This window comes from Oryctolagus cuniculus, chromosome 3 (genome assembly GCF_051225735.1).
Source record: "Oryctolagus cuniculus isolate XC-2025 breed Fujian yellow rabbit chromosome 3, ASM5122573v1, whole genome shotgun sequence".
In the NCBI taxonomy this organism is placed as follows: Eukaryota; Metazoa; Chordata; class Mammalia; order Lagomorpha; family Leporidae; genus Oryctolagus; species Oryctolagus cuniculus.
The window spans coordinates 137348884-137365856 of NC_142869.1; the positions used below are offsets into that span (position 1 = coordinate 137348884).

General features: G+C 40.5%; 1 protein-coding gene across 6 annotated transcripts in view; it reads left to right on the forward strand.

Moving 5' to 3' along the window:
- The window catches only part of LOC138849197 (uncharacterized), a 106286-nt gene that overhangs the window by 35800 nt on the left and 53513 nt on the right, over positions 1 to 16973 (forward strand). The window contains exons 4-5 of one of the 6 annotated variants that reach the window (XR_016230955.1): positions 2412 to 2493; positions 3501 to 3728. The exons of 3 other annotated variants lie outside the window; for them this stretch is intronic. The gene's annotated coding sequence lies outside the window, so the exon portion shown is untranslated. Of the gene's footprint in view, positions 1 to 2411; positions 2494 to 3500; positions 3729 to 16973 lie in introns of those variants that run through there. 2 more of the 6 variants (XR_016230950.1, XR_016230952.1) reach the window with 2 other exon arrangements.

Genomic DNA, 16973 nt, shown 5'->3' on the forward strand with positions numbered 1-16973 from the left:
TTTTTGCACAAGTGTATCTTAATTGGTTAGAAATTTTTCTAGAGATATAAAGAAAGTTTTTCTAGAAGTGTCAGGATGAAATAAAGAACCCGCTGAGTGTCCCCTCTGTGCCTATTCTCATCTTGTATGCTAATAAAATGCTTAGCTGTGCATATAGCTGCCTACAATGAAAACTACATTTCCCAGACCCCCTTGCAGCCAGAGCAATGTAACAGGAAGTGTCCTGTAAGAGCCTTCTCCATTTGACAGCTGATGTATGCCTTTTGTCCCTTATTTTTCATTCCTTCCTCTAATCCACAGGCTACCTAAGGCCACGCTATCTGGATGGTGAGTAGGAAGGAGTCAGGTTCCTGAGGCCTTTTAGAATAAGAGCAGGCATACTATACACCTCCATATTTCATTTAGTTGGGAGAAAAATGAACTTTTACTTGTTTAAGCCATCATTATTTCCTTTTCTGTGTCATGTAGCTGAACCTAATCTTAATGAATATAACAGGTGTAAATATTTTGAATTTTTCTATCATCAAATTTGTTTTATTTATTTTTAATTTAAAATACTTAGCAGATAAAATTACATATATTCAAGGTGTAAAACATGATGATTTAATATGCCTATATGTTGTGTACTGATTACTACAGTCAAATTAACTGACCTATCCATCACCACCTGTGGTTACTGTGTATATGTGTTATTGTGATGTTTTAAACTGAAATTTTCAGACTGTCTGGGTTTGAATCCCAGCTTCTCCTTTTTCTACTTTTTAAAAAGGCTTATTTTATTTATTTGAAAGGCAGAGTTACAGAGAGAAGTTGGGGAGGGGGAGAGAAAGAGAGAGAGAGCTTCCGTCCAAATGGCTGCAACAGCCAGGGCGGGGCCAGGTGGATGCCAGGATCCAGGAGCTTCATCCAGTTTCCCATATGGTATGGGGGCACAAAGACTTGGGCCATCCTCCACTGCTTTCCCAGGCACACTAGCAGGGAGCTGGATCAGAAGTGGAGCATCTGGGACTCGAACCATTGCCAGTATGGGATTTTGGCATTGCAGATGGTAGCTTAACCCACTATACCACAATGCTGGCCCTGTCTTTTTCTAAACATGAGCCTTAAACAAGTTTCTGATTCAGCACAATGATTCATTGTGCCTTAGTGTTTTTCATGATGATAATAATAGGAACTACTTCATTGATTATTAGGAGGAGAAAATGAATTCAAATATCTGAAAAACAAAAACCAATGCCCATCCAACACAGCAAAACAACCACTCAATAAATGTGATCTCTTATAATTACTATTGTCAATTTTAATTTTCCTTCAAAAAATTAGTCAATCAGTCTCAAAGTGTCTCTCTTCTTTTCCTTCTTCTGTATGGTGTATTAATGGAGATTTTTGTCCAACAGATGAGTAATAATATTTCATTTTTATTTAAATTGCTTTCTAAAATTATGAGGTTGAGTATCTTTTCATATTTTAAAAATAATATTTCTCTTCTGTTGATTTTCCTGTTTGTGTCCTCTGTTGAATTCTTGTTTTGGTTTGTTTTATTTTGTCTAGTTTTTTTTAAAACTTCTTCAATGTGTTACAGAAAGCAGCCCTTTTTTCTGTCATTGAAGCTTGTGTGAAAATTCATTTGCCTCTTCATTTGTCCCATACATAAATTTTAAATTTCTATGTAGTGGAAATGATCCTCCTTTTCCATCATAACATCTGAGCTTAATGTCCCTTCCTTACAAAGACCTTTCTCACTCTGGATTACACAGATAAGTTGCTTGTGATCCATACAACAGAAACATTTTAAAACAGGGTTCCCAGGGGCCATCAGGCGTGCAGATGTTGGGGCAATGTGTCTGCGTCCTGGGAGACAGATGGGCTGTTTATAGTATCATTTGATAGTCCCATGGTAGGGCTCTTTCAGGTCTAGCGTGAGCACTTCCCACATCAGAGCCCCTGGTTCTCAGTTCCACAGAATTCGACCCAGTCTCTTCCTCTGCCAACCGGACCCCTCTTACCCTCTGTACGTAGGTTAGGTCACAGAGCCACGGCATTGCAGCCCCACGTCTGTCAGGACCGATCTGTGGACACGTGTGGGCAGGCACTGCCTGTGTGCCACGGCCATGGTAGTGTTGGCCACGGAGTGCCATCACTGACCTTTTTCCTGTGGATTGCCAGTCGTTTCAACAGGTAGTTTGTCATAATGGATTGAAAAAAAAAAAAAAACAACTCTCAGCTGGGACTTCTGCTTTGCCAGGGGACCAGCAGCCAAGTTTCTTTCACCTTTTTGTGCTTTATTTTCTCATTTGTAAAGTAGGGAATTACATGGAATGGGGGGATTAAGTGAATGGCATGTAAAATGCTAAAAACTGCCTGGCAATAAGTGCTCGGTAAATATTAGTTATTTATTTATTTTTACACAGAACAAGAAATTTTATTATCGCCAATGCCGATGTATGACAGATCACAAGTTGAATTAGAGGAGGAGACTGAGGGAAACGTCAGGTACTTGGGATTTCTGGGCAGGTTAAAACCTTTCAAGTTCAACAGTACAATTGTTTATGCACCCCTTTTCAGAAATAGGACTGTCTTTTCACCTGGTACATTTTTTTAAAACAAGATTTATTTATTTACTTATTTGAAAGGCCAAGAGACACAGAAAGTGAGAGAGAGAGACCCAGCATCTGTTGGTTCACTTCCCAAACGGCTGCAACACCTGGGGCTGGACCAGGCCAAAGCTAGAAACCAGGACCTCCATCTTGGTTTCCCCTCTGGGTGGCAGGGAACCAAGCACTTGAGCCGTCATCTGCTGCTTTTGCAGGCATATCAGCAGAGAGCTGGGTCAGAATCGGAGCAGCCAGGACTTGGAACCACTGCTCTGACATAGGGTGTCAGGGTTGCAAAAGGCATATTAGTGCACTGTGCCACAATTTTCTGGCTCCTTCACTGGGCAATTTTCTCTAAACACTATTACAAAATGAAGTTCAACTAGTGTTCGATCTGTCAAGTTAAGCCAAAAACAGAATGAGTAAAACAAAATTTCTCAGTACATAAGGATGTGAGAAACTTTGTTTCTTTGGATTTTCACATACAACTTAAGCTTTTTAAAGGCTAGCTTTCGACTTTTAAAAATGATCATTACAATAGATTTCTTTTTTAATTATTGATCCAATAGCTTTATAAATGATCCAGATGAATGTACAAACCATAATTTCAGATGCTCTTGGAAACACATCTGAAGTTGTAGCCTATGGAATAATTATTTCTTGGGTTGGTTCACCCTTTCAGACAATGAAGAATACTCAATTTATCTTACACTGAAAATTCAGTCCTTGATAACCTTGGTTTAAATAGATCATGGTGGGGGGATTTTCAGTTTTCTCACCAGGCTTTGGGTTTAATTAAAGATACCTTAAGAGGGCCGGTGCCGTGGCTCACTTGGTTAATCCTCTGCCTGCGGCACTGGCACCCCATATGGGCACCGGTTCTAGTCCCGGTTGTTCCTCTTCCAGTCCAGCTCTCTTCTGTGGCCCCGGGAAAGCATTGGAGGATGGCCCAAATGCTTGGGCCCCTGCACCTGCATGGACGAGGAGGAGGCTCCTGGCTCCTGGCTTCGGATCTGCGCAGCGCCGGCCGTGGCAACCATTTGGGGAGTGAATGAACAGAAGGAAGACCTTTCTCTCTGTCTCTCTCACTGTCTGTAACTCTACCTGTCAAATAAAAAAAAAGATATCTTAAGAACACTTTGTTTTCATTCCATCATTCCTATCAGTGGACTGTCAACGCTGGCCGTTTGTCTGCGTCATGAATTGCCCTTGCAAAATCATCTTTACAGTGAAGTGTAAACAAATGTGAAAGACACCATCTCCAATGCAAGGAAAGTCCTCTGGATCCACAGCAAAGGCAAAGCCAAGGTATTTCAGGGCCTCCTTGAAAACAGACAGCAACAGTCCCTGACCTTTTTTCTTTTATGATCTTCATACCTGTGCAGTCATTGTCCCGTTGTTTTCCATTCTGAAACAACCACCTCTCTCTTTTTTTCCCCAAGAACAATGTTTTCATGGGCACAGAACCATTTGGAGTGAACCCCAAAGAAAGTGGAATGTTGGGTCTGGCTTCTAGTAGTTTCCTTCTCTTTCATCAGCATCCAGCTTTGATAAAAGCCAACTGGTCAACCGCGGTTTTCTCATTGTGTGTCTGAAACCTGCCATCCAAGGCTGCTTTGCTGGTACTGGATGGTCTCGGACACAGCTCATTGACTCCTTAGGGAGCCGCGGATAATCTGTAGTCGTAGCTGTCCTCCAGTCATGCAATTCTTTGCCTTCGTCCCTGCTCCGAAGCCTGGGTAACAAGCTGGCAGGGTTGCTACCCTTAGCAAGGCCACGTCTCCCCTCTGGCTCCGCCTTCACCTCCATTGGCCCTTGCTCCTGGAGCTGTGGCAGGGCCAGGTTGCGGGAGGGACTCGGAGGTGGCTCTTTCCAACCTTGTAAAAGGTGCTCAGCTGCTTTTTTTAAAAAAAATTTTATTAACCTAAAGATTCAGATTTCATATATTTCTTTTTAAAAAAGATTTATTTATTTTACTTGAAAGAGTTACACACAGAGACAGAGGCAGAGAGAGAGAGAGAGAGAGGTCTTCCATCCACTGGTTCATTCTCCAGATGGCTGCAACGGCTGGAGCTGCGCCAATCTGAAGCCAGGAGCCAGGAGCTTCTTCCTGGTCTCCCAACACGGGTGTAGGGGCCTAAGGACTTGAGCCATCTTCTGCTGCATTTCCAGGCCATAGCAGAGAGCTGGTTTGGAAGTGGAGCAGCCAGGACTCGAATCGGCGCCCATATGGGATGCTGGCACTGCAGGCGGTGGTTTTATCTGCTATGCCACGACGTAGCCCCAGATTTCATAATTTCATAATACAGTTCTAAGAAATTCACCGTACTTGCCTCCCTACCTCCCTCCAAAAGCCCCTCCCTCCGTTTTTTTCCTTTAATTTTTACAATAACATTGTTTATTTAATTTTTAAATTTTTAATTCGTTTTTAACAGATTCAATGTGCTTTATAGATACTACTCTAATAGCATGATATTCCCTCCCCCCAAACCTCTTTCCTTCTCCCTTTCTCTTTTAGTTTTTGACATAACATATTTTAAATTCATTTTACAGTAAAAAGGCTTACTATTTCACCGAATAAGAAGTTTAACAAATAAGAACCAAGAAGACCCTAGTTTAGTGGTAATGTATGCAATGGCTATATATAATAATTGAATGGAAAAATGACCATTTCACCCATAAACAGAATATTTTAAAGTAATCACAGGTCATTAAAACCATAGTAGTATAACATTCTTAACCATTGGTTTCACAAAGGTAAAAAATGTGGTCTTACCAAACAATAAGTGTAGCAATACTGATACACACAGACTTTCTTTTTTGTTGGCTTTTTAAAGTTTAGCTCTCGCATATAAGGAAGAACATGTACTATTTGTCTTCTGGGTCCAGCTTATTTCACTCAACATGATGTCCTCCAGTTGCATCCATTTTTCTTCAGATGGTAGGATTTTATTCTTTTTTTTATAGCTGAGTAATATTCCATTGTGTAAATATACTACATTTTCTTTGTCGATTGATCTGATGATGGACACCTTGGTTGATTCCAATTTTGGCTGTTGTCAACAGTGCTTCTATAAACATGGTGGTGCAGGTATCTCTTTGATACATTATGTCCATGTCTTTTGGGTATATACTGGGATTGCTGGATCATATGGCAAGTCTACTTCTAGTTTTTAAAGAAATCTCCACACTGTTTTCCACAATGGCTGCACTAGTTTACATTCCTACCAAGAGTGTATAAGGGTTCCTCTTTGTCCACATCCTTGCCAGCATTTGTTAATCTCTGTATTTTGGATTTTAGCCATTATGATAGAGGTGCGATGCTATCTCACTGTGGTTTTGATTTGCATTTCCCTGATGGCTAATGATGTTGAGCATTTTTTCATATATTTGTTGGCCATTTGTATTTCTTCTTTTGAGAACTGTCTATTGAAGTCCTTTGCCCACTTCTCAACAGGATTGGTTTTGTTGTTGTTGTTGAGTTTTTAAGTTGCTGATATATTAAGAATATTAATCCTTTGTCATATAGGTGGTTGGCAAATAATTTTTCCCATTCTGTTGGACGTCTGCACTTTTGTTTGCTGTATAAAAGCTTCTGAGTTTGATATAGTCCCATTTGTTTAGTTTTTCTTTTGTTGCCTGTGCTTTGGGGGTCTTGTTGAAGAACTCATCCCCTATACCAGTGCATTGGAGTGTTCCCTCTGTTTTTTTCCCAGCAACTTCATAGTCTTTTGTCTGAAATTAGGTCTTTGATCTATCTGGAGTTCATTTTTGTATATGATTAGAGGCATGGATCTAATTTCAGTCTTCCACATATATAAATCCAGTTTTGCCTGCACCATTTGTTGAAGAGACTATCCTTACTCCACTGTATGACCTGAGCACTTTTGTCAAAAATCAGTTGGCTGTATGTATGTGGATTGATTTCTGGGCTCTCTGTTCCATTGATCTATATGCCAGTACTGTGCTGTTTTAATTACTGTAACTTTTTAGTATGCTTTGAAGTCAGGTATTGTAATGCCTCCTGCTTGATTTTTATTGTTCAGGATCGCTTTGGCTATTCTAGGTCTTTTGTGATTCCATGTGAATTTTAGGATTGCTTTTTCTAGTTTTGTAAAGAATGTCATTGATATTTTGACAGGGACTGCATTGAATCTGTAGATTGCTTTAGGTAGTATAGACATTTTTATGATATTGATTCTTGTGAACCATGAGCAGGAAATATCTTTCCTTTTTTAGTGTGTGCTTGGTAATTTCTTTCATAAATGATCATTTTCATTGTAGAGATCTTTTACTGCTTTTGTGAAATTTATTCCTAAATATTTAATTTTTTATGGCTATTGTGAATGGGATTTCTTTCTTGATTTCTGTTTCTGTGAACTCATCATTAGCATCCAGAAAAGCTACTTTTTATGTGTTTTTTTTTTTTGTAACCTGAAAGTTTACTGAATTGTTTTATCAATCTAGCAGCATTTTGGTGGACTGTTTAGGTTTTTCCATGTTCAATGTCATATCGTCTGCCAAACTGATAATTTGACTTCCTCTTTTCCAATTTTGATACCCTTTATTTCTTTTTTTATAGAAAGCTTTTATTTAATAAATATAAATTTCATAGGTACAACTTTTGGATCATAGTGGTTCTTTTCTCCATACCCGCCTTCCCACCACCAAACCATCCCACCTCCTACTCCTTCTCCCATCCCATTCTTCAATAAGATTCATTTTTTTTTTGACAGGCAGAGTGGACAGTGAGAGAGACAGACAGAGAGAAAGGTCCTCCTTTTGCCATTGGTTCACCCTCCAATGGCCGCTGCGGCCGGCGCGCTGCGGCTGGTGCACTGCGCTGATCCGATGGCAGGAGCCAGGTACTTACCCTGGTCTCCCATGGGGTGCAGGGCCCAAGTACTTGGGCCATCCTCCACTGCACTCCCTGGCCACAGCAGAGAGCTGTACTGGAAGAGGGGCAACCGGGACAATCTGGTGCCCCGACCGGGACTAGAACCCGGTGTGCCGGCGCCGCAAGGCGGAGGATTAGCTTTGTGAGCTGCAGCGCCAGCCCTCAATACGATTCATTTTTAATTATATTTATATACAGAAGATAAATTCTATACTAAGTAAAGATTTAAGCAGTTCGCATCCACACAGGCACACAAAGTATAAAGTACTATTTGAAGACTAATTTTACTGTTAATTCTCATAGTACAACACATTAAGGACAGTGGTCCTACATAGGGAGCAGGTGCACAGTAACTCCTGTTGTTGATTATACGATTGACACTTTTTTTTTTTTTACAGGCAGAGTAGACAGTGAGAGAGAGAGAGAGAGAGAGAGACAGAGAGAAAGGTCTTCCTTTTCCGTTGGTTCACCCCCCAATGGCCACTGCGGCTGGCGCGGTACGCTGGTGCGTGGTGTGATGGCCGCAGTGCACTGATCCGAAGCCAGGAGCCAGGTGCTTCCCCTGGTCTCCCATGCGGGTGCAGGGCCCAAGCACTTGGACCATCCTCCACTGCCTTCCTGGGCCACAGCAGAGAGCCTAAGGGAGTGGCGGGGCTGGACCTAGTGGGCGGGAGGGACCGTGCACACTGTGCCCACTGTGTCGGAACACCAGGGTGCAGGAAGAGGCTGGGGTCTCCTTCCACACCCATGTGGGTGTCCCAGGAGGAAAGTGACTGGAAGAGGAGCAACCGGGACAGAATCTGGCGCCCCGACCGGGACTAGAACCCCGGGGTGCCGGCGCCGCAAGTGGAGGATTAGCCTATTGAGCTGCGGCGCCAGCCACAATTGACACTCTTATTCATGACATCAGTGATCACCCAAGGCTCTTGTCATGAGTTGCCAATGCTATGGAAGCCTCTTGAGTTCACCAATTCCGATCTTATTTAGACAGGGTCATAGTCAAAATGGAAGTTCTCTCCTCCCTTCAGAGGAAGGAACCTCCTTCTTTGATGGCCTGTTCTTTCCTCCAGGATCTCACTCACAGAGATCTTTCATCTAGGTCATTTTTGCCACAGTGTTTTTGGCTTCCTATGCCTGAAATCCTCTCATGGGCTTTTTAGCCAGATCTGAATGCCTAAATATGCCTGTTATTTATTTCTCCTCCCCAATTTCTCTCACTAAAATTTCCAGGACTATATTAAATAAGAGTGGTGAAAGTGGACATCCTTGTCTTGTTCCAGATATGAGGGGAAGTGCTTTCATCTTTTCCCCATTCAGTATGATATTGGCAGCTGGTCTGTCACATATAGCTTTATAATTTTGAGGAATGTTCTTTCTATACCTAATTTGTGCAATTATCATGAAGGGGTGTTGAATCGTATCAAATGCTTTCTCTGCATCTATTGAGATGACAGTATGGTTTCTCTTCTTCATTCTATTAATATGATTTATTGATTGTGAATGTTGAGCCACCCTTGCATTTCTGGGATAAATCCCACTTGATCATGATGTATGACCTTTTTTGATGTGGTTTTGGAATCATATTGCTAGTATCTGGTTGAGGATATTTGAACCTATATTCGTTATAGGTCTGTAGTTTTCTTTTTGTCCCATGTCTGGTTTTGGTATCAGAAGTAATGCTGGCCTCATAAGTAAAGTTTGGCAGAATTCCATCTGGTTCAATATTTTGGAATTGTTCAAAGAGTATTAGAGTTACTTCCTCTTTGAATGTTTTGTAGAATTCAGTAGTAAAGCCATCAGGTCCCAGATTTCCTTGATGGAAAACTTTCGATGACTGCTTCAATCTCATTGCTTGTTATGAATCTGTTTAAGTTGTCTATATCTTCTTGATTTAATCTTGGTAGGTTATATGAATCCAGGAATTTATTCATTTCTTCAAAGTTTTTTAGTTTATTAGCATATAATACTTCATAGCAGTTTCTTATGATCTTTGTATTTCAGTGGTATTGATTATATCTCCTTTTCATCTCTAATTTTATTTATTTGAGTTTTTTCTCTGCTAGTCTGGCTAGAGGTTTATGTATTTTGTTGATTTTCTAAAAACCAACTTTTTTGTTATGTTGCTCTTTTGTATTTTTTATTATTTTTAATTTCATTTATTTCTGCTCTGATATCTATTATTTCTTGCCTCCTGCTGATTTGGGGTTTGGTTTATTCTTGCTTTCTAACTCTTCAAGATGTATCCTTAGATCTTTAATTTGAAACATTTCTGTTTTTTTAAATGCAACCACTTAATGCTATAAATTTCCCTCTTGTTACTGCTTTTGCTGTACTCCACAAGTTTTAATATATCAAGTTTTCATTTTCATTTATTTCAAGCAAATTTTTTATTTCCTTTTTAATTTCTTCAATGACCAATTGATCTTTCAGTAGCATGTTGTTTAATTTCCAAGTATTTTATGAGTGCTTTGTTGTTCTTGTTGATTTCTAGTTTTATTCCTTTATGGCCTGAGAAGATATATGGTATGATTTTAATCCTTTTAAATTTGCTGATACTTGAATTGTGGCCTAATATGTGGTCTATCCTAGAAAATGTTCCATGTGCTAATGAGAAGAATGTGTAATCTGTAGCTGTTGGGTAAAATGTCCTGTGAAATACCTCTTGAGTACACTTGGTTGATATTATGTTTCAACTCCAGTGTATCTTTATTGATTTTCTCTCTGGATGACCTCCCCATTGATGAGAGTGGGGTGTTAAAGTCACTCACTATTATTGAATGGGAGTCTATCTTTCTCTTTAGGTCTAATAGTATTTGCTGTTTTTAGCAGAGTTGTCTTGTGTTGGACACATATATATTTATGATTGTTATGTCTTCTTGATGAATAGAACCTTTTATCAAAATATAATGTCCTTCTTTCTGTCTTTTGACAGTTTTTGATTTAAAGTCTGTTTTATCTGAAATCAAGCCAGCTATGCTTGCTTGCTGTTGGTTTCCATTTGTCTGGTTTATCTTTTTCTAGCCCTTCACTTTCAGCCTGTGTGTATCTTTGTGAATTGAGCTTCTTGTAAGCATATAGTGGGGTTGTGGTTTTTTAATCCATTGTGCCAACCTAAGTATTTTGGTTGGTGAATTTAATCCATTTACATTCAAGGTTAGTATGGATAGATAAAAACTAAGACCTGCCACTGTGTTGGTTGGATACTGATTCTATCTTCTCTGTTAGCGAATTTTGTGGTGACATGTGTTTCATGTTTACTTCTAATGAGCAATTACCTTCAGAACTTCTTGGAAGGATGGCCTGGTGGTTGTGAATTCTCTCAGTTTTTGCTTATTTGGAAATTTTTTCCCCTTCACTGTTAAAGGATAGCTTTGCTGGATAAAATATTCTTAGGTGGAATTTTTTTTTCTTTTAAGACCTTGAATATATCATCCCACTCTATTCTGGCCTGTAGAGTTTCTGCTGAGAAGTCTGATGTTAATTCTAATTGGTTTTCCTTTATATGTAACCTGACGTACTGTCTTTAGGATTCTTTCCTGGTTTTAACTTTTGACAATTTGATGACAATATGCCTTGAAGGAGATCTTTTTTGGTTGCATCTGCTTGGGGTTCTTTGAGCTTCTTGTATCTGGGTGTACAAGTCTCTTTTAAAACCTGGGAGATTTTCAACTATTATTTCCTTTAGCAGGTTCTCAATGCCTTTTTCCCTTTTCTTCTCTTTCAGGAATACCTATAGCACAAATATTTGGTCGATTAATGGTATCCTATATTTTTGCATAGACTTTCTTCATTCTTTTTAAATATTTTCTCTTATTTTGTCTTTTCTTTTTTTCAAAATTCTTATCCTTGAGGTCAGAAATTGTTTCTTCCACGTGGTCTGTTCTGCTGTTAAACCTCTCAATTGTATTTTTTATTTTACTGATTGACGATTTCATCCCCAAAAGTTCTATTTTGTTTTTTCTTTAAATAATTATTTTATTCATTTGAAAGGCAGAATTACGAAGAGAGTTAGAGCTAGAGAGAGAGAGAGAGAAGTCTTCCATTCTGCTGGTTCACTCCCCAAATGGCTGCAATGGCCAGAGCTGAGCTGATCTGAAGCCAGGAGCCAGGAGCTTCTTCTGGATCTCCCACGCAAGTGCAGGGGCCCAAGGACCTGGGCCATCTTCTACTACTATCCCAGGCAATAGCAGAGAGCTGGGTTGGAAAAGGAACATCCAGGACTAGAACCAGCACCCATATGGGATGCTGGCACTTCAGTATGGGGCTTTAACCCGCTGCACCACAGCACTAGCCCCTGTTTTGTTCTTAATGAATTCTGTCTCCTTAGTGATATTGTCATTCATTGATTTCCTCATTTCTTTAATCTGTCTATCTGTGTTCTCTTGCATCTTTTTTAGTTTCCTTACAAGTATTATTTCTTTTTTTAAGATTTATTTATTTGAGAAGTAGAGTTACAGACAGAGGGGAGACAGAGAGAGAGGTCTTCCATCCGCTGGTTCACTCCCCAAATGGCTGTAATGGCTGGAGCTGCACTGATCCGATATCAGCAACTTCTTCTGGGTCTCCCACGAGGGTGCAGGGGCCCAAGCACTGGGCCATCTTCTACTGCTTTCCCAGGCCACAGCAGAGGGCTGGATCAGAAGAGGAGCAGCCAGGACTAGAACCAGCGCCCATATGGGATGCCAGTGCTGCAGGTGGAGGATTAACCTACTGCTCTACAGTGTCGGCCCCCTTACAATTATTATTTCAAATTCTATATCTGTCATTTCATAGATTGCCTTTAGTTCAGGATCTAATTCTAGGGGACTATTGTGTTCTTTTGGAGGCATTATGCTACCTTGCTTCTTCATGTCTTCTATGTCCCTATGTTGACATCTGTCCATCCTGTATATTTGTCCCTTCTTCTTTATGGAGGAGGTTTTATTAGAAAGGAATTTATGGTTTACCTTGAATGCAGGGTATCACTTGGCTTGTTGCTTTGGCTTTGCTTCTAGGTGAGTGCAGTAGTGTAGTCCCTTGAGTGATTTCTTTTGTCTTAATGTCATCTCTGTCTATAAGTGACACAGTGGACTAGTCTGCTTCCATTCATAGGGATAGAAGTGTGACTTTGAGATGAGTAAGAGTTTCATTGGGTCTGTATCTTTGGTCCACAGAGAATTCAGTGTCAGTATCTCTGGTGAATGTGATAGCCAGGGCCTTGCTCTTGGTGCTGAGGGAGATAGAGATGGCTGCCCCCTTGTCCCATTGGCAAACCTGAGCAATGTGGGGCTTGTGGCATAAACTGCTGTGGCTCTAGGACTATGTCATACAGATGGACCCTTCCTCAGGTCCTGCTAGGCGAGTCCAGCTGGTTCTGTGGCTTCTAATACCAACAGCCCCAGTCCTGTGACTAGGAGATGTGAAGTGAACCCTGTTCCAGTCCTATGGGGCAACTGCAAGGCATGCAAGTGATTTATTCTGAGGATATGAGTCCAGAGAGGTGGAATGCAGGTAGGCTTTTCCCTAGGTCACAGCATAAATTCCAGTGGCATTGGGAAATTTAGAGCAAACTGTTACAGTCCTGGTGTTGCAGGATCATAACCCAGACCCCCCAAGGCAGAAGTGGAGTTTTTTATGGGCTGCTTCTGGTGTTAGCCCCCAGAAGCTAAGGTGACTCCACCTTGCTCACGTAGATTGCATGAGCTTAGCTCTAGAGATAATGCCCCAAAACTCCCACAGTTTCAGGATACAGGGGAGCTGTCATTTGCCCAAATGTTGCCCTGACTCTGATTGTGATGCTTTTAGGAACAGGATAGGGATGCGTTGTGCGCTGCCGAGTATGGTGCTCTGTGTCGGTGGGGGTAGGGAAGGAAAGAAAAGCAAGGCGGCTTCCTTGCTCCGAGCCAGGATGTTGCTCAGACCCCAGTCAGCTCTCCAGGCTGAAGTAAAAGTCAATGTGTGACTGTGGACTTCCCTCTCAGATAAAGCTGCAAACAGCTGGGTATGTGGTGATTTCTTCCTACCTTGACTTGGTAAGATGGTGGCTCACAGGCAGCAGCTGGCTGGGCCACACAGCTGGCTGCAGTGATGTTTCTGGCCCCTCTCTTGTCCTACAGAGTCTTTGTTGCTTTTTATTTTCACTTCACCAAACATTTCTGTCAAGCAGATGTCTGGGAATATAATATTTTCTTTATTCTTTTCATATACCACAGCAGCTTAAGTTAGTGTGGCTATACCCTATTTAGCCATCTTGGATTCAGAGCAACTTTTTTCTTTTATTGTATTTCACATATACAGATTTAAGAACATAATACTCCATCTTACTCCCCCTCTCCCTCATTCCCACCCTCTAATTTTTAAAAATTTTTACAATAATATACATTTTTTAAAAAGATTTTATTTATTTATTTGACAGAGCCACAGACAGTAAGAGGGAGAGACCGAGAGAAAGGTCTTCCATCCGATGGTTCATTCCCCAAATGGCTGCAATGGCCAGAGCTGTGCTGTCTGAAGCCAGGAGCCAGGAGCTTCTTCTAGGTCTCCCACATGGGTCCAAGGGTCCAAGTGCCTGGGCCATCTTCTTCCTGTTCTTCTTCTTCTTCTTTTTTTTTGGAAACCTTTCCTTTTAATATCAAATTTTAGATGACCATTTTTTATAAAGATTTACTTATTTATTTGAAAGTTAGAATTACACAGAGAGGAGAGGCACAGAAAGAGAGAGAGAGAGAGAGAGAGAAAGAAAGAGAGAGAGAGGTCTTCTATCTGCTGGTTCACTCCCCACTTGGCCCCAATGGCCAGAGCTGTGCCAATCCAAATCCAGGAGCCAGGAGCTTCCTCTGGGTCTCCCATCCAGGTGCAGGGGTCCAAGGACTTGGCCCATCTTCCACTGCTTTCCCAGGCCATAGCAGAGAGCTGGATTGGAAGTGGAGCAGCTGGGTCTCGAACTGGCACCCATATGGTGCTAGGGCATTCATGCTAGGGCATTAACCCTCTGTGATGGATCATCTTCTACTGCTTTCCTAGGCCATAGCTTTATTGGAAGAGGAGCAGCCAGGTCTACAACTGGCACTTATATGGAATGTTGACGCCACAGGCAGAGGATTAACCTACTGTGCCACAGCACCAGCCCCACAATAACATACTTTAAATTTTCTTTATAATCACAAGCTTAACTCTTCACTAGATAGAGGGAAAAAACCACTGTTCTTCAAGATTATAGAAAAGGAGTATAAATAATAATAAATCTCAAAATGTCAATTTCACTCATATATATTACATTTTTGTGCTCTATTAGTTACCACAAATCAGTAAAAATATGATATTTGTCCTTTGGGGATTGGCTTCTTTCACTAAGAACAGTGGTCTCCAGTTGCATCTATTTTGTTGCAAAAGACAGGATTTCATTCTTTTTTTATGGCTGAGTAATATGTCATTGTGTATATATACAACAGCTTCTTTATAAAGTCATCAGTCAATGTACATCTGTGTTGATTCCATATCTTAGCTATTGTGAGTTCAGCAGCTGTGAACATGGGGGTACGTATGTTGATTTCATTTCCTTTGGGCAAATTTCCAGGATTGGAATGGCTGGGTCATATTATAGATCTATTTTCAGATTTCTGAGGAATCTCCATATTGTCTTCCATAATGATTGCACTAGTTTACATTCCTACCCACAAGTATTAGGGTTCTTGGTTCCTCACATCCTTGCCAGCATTTTTTAAAAATTTTTAGCTTATAGCCATTCTAATTGGTGTGAGGCAAAACTGCATTGTGTGTTTTATTTGTATTTTCCTGATAGCTAGCAATCCTGGGCATCTTTCCATGTGTCTGTTGGCCATTTATATTTCATCCTGTGAAAAATGCCTGTTAATGTCCTTCTCCCATTTCTTAACTAGATTGTTTGTTTTGTTGTTGAGTTTCTTCAGCTACATGTATATCCTGGATATTAATCCTTGATCAGATATATAATTTGCAAATATTTCCTCACATTCTGTTAGTTGCATCTTTACTTTGTTGAGCATTTCCTTTGCTGTGCAGAAGCTTCTTAGCTTGAAGCAATCTCATTTGTCTATATTTGTCTTTTTTTTAAAATGTCATTTTTATTCCTTTTTTTTTTTTTGACAGGCAGAGTGGACAGTGAGAGAGAGAGACAGAGAGAAAGGTCTTCCTTTTGCCGTTGGTTCACCCTCCAATGGCCTCTGCAGCTGGCTTGCTGCGGCCGGTGCACCGCACTGATCCAATGGCAGGAGCCAGGTGCTTCTCCTGGTCTCCCATGGGGTGCAGGGCCCATGCACTTGGGCCATCTTCCACTGCACTCCCTGGCCACAGCAGAGAGCTGGCCTGGAAGAGGGGCAACCGGGACAGAATCCGGCGCCCCGACTGGGACTAGAACCCAGTGTGCCGGCGCTGCAAGGTGGAGGATTAGCCTAGTGAGCCATGGCGCCAGCCTATATTTGTCTTTATTGTCTGTGCTTCTGGGGTGTGTCTATTCAAGAAGTCTTTGCCTAAGCCAATTTCTTGCCATGTTTCCCCTATGTTTTTCTTCAGCAATTTGATGGTTTCAGGTCTTAGATTCAGATTCTGATCCCTTGTGAATTTACTTATGTATAGGGTGTAAGGTAGGGGTCTTGTTTCATGCTTCTGCATGCAGACATCCAATTTTCCCAACACCATTTGTTGAAAAAGTGGTCCTTTCTCCAGGGAGTGATTTTAGCTTATTTTTCAAAAATCAGTTGGTTGTGGATGCATGGATTAATTTCTGGGGTCTCTAGTCTGTTCCGTTGGTCAACATGTCTGTTCTTATGCAGTAACAAGCTTTTTGATTATATCTACCCTGTAGTATGTCTTGAAATCATGCATGCTGGCACTCAGGTTCTTGTAAAAGGCTTTCAGCAAAATAGCGGCTATGTGCTCAGTAAATAATTAAAGAGGTCTTTCCCTGTCCAAAATATAAAATAATCCCCTATGTCTTCTAATTTTTTATAGATTCATTTATTTAAAAGAGTATAACATTTATAATGAATATTGTAACATAATAAATATGTAACATTGTAAAAAATCAAATGTAAAGGAAAAATTATCCTTTGTGAATTGTATCTCTGTTATTTGAACTATGCATTTGCTTTGAAATGTCACCTTTGTCATACACCAAATTTGCATGACTGTGTGAGCTGAATTCTGTATTTTATATCATGATTCATTCATCTAGCGTAATTGTTTTTGCTTTACAGTATGCTTTATTTTCTGGTAGAGTTGCCTAATTCATTGGGCTTCCTTTGCAGAAATTTCTTTCTGGCCAAGCTTGAATTTTGGTACTCATTCAAAAATCTTAGAACCAGCTTCTCTGATTTTTAGAAATCGATTACTATTTTTATTGGGGTTGCAGCCTATTTACATATTCATTTAGAGAGAATTGACAGTCTTAACAATGTTAGCTTTTCCTCTTCTGATAAAAGGAATAGCTTTCCATTTTAAGCAAGCTGTTTTTATTTTTAAATGTC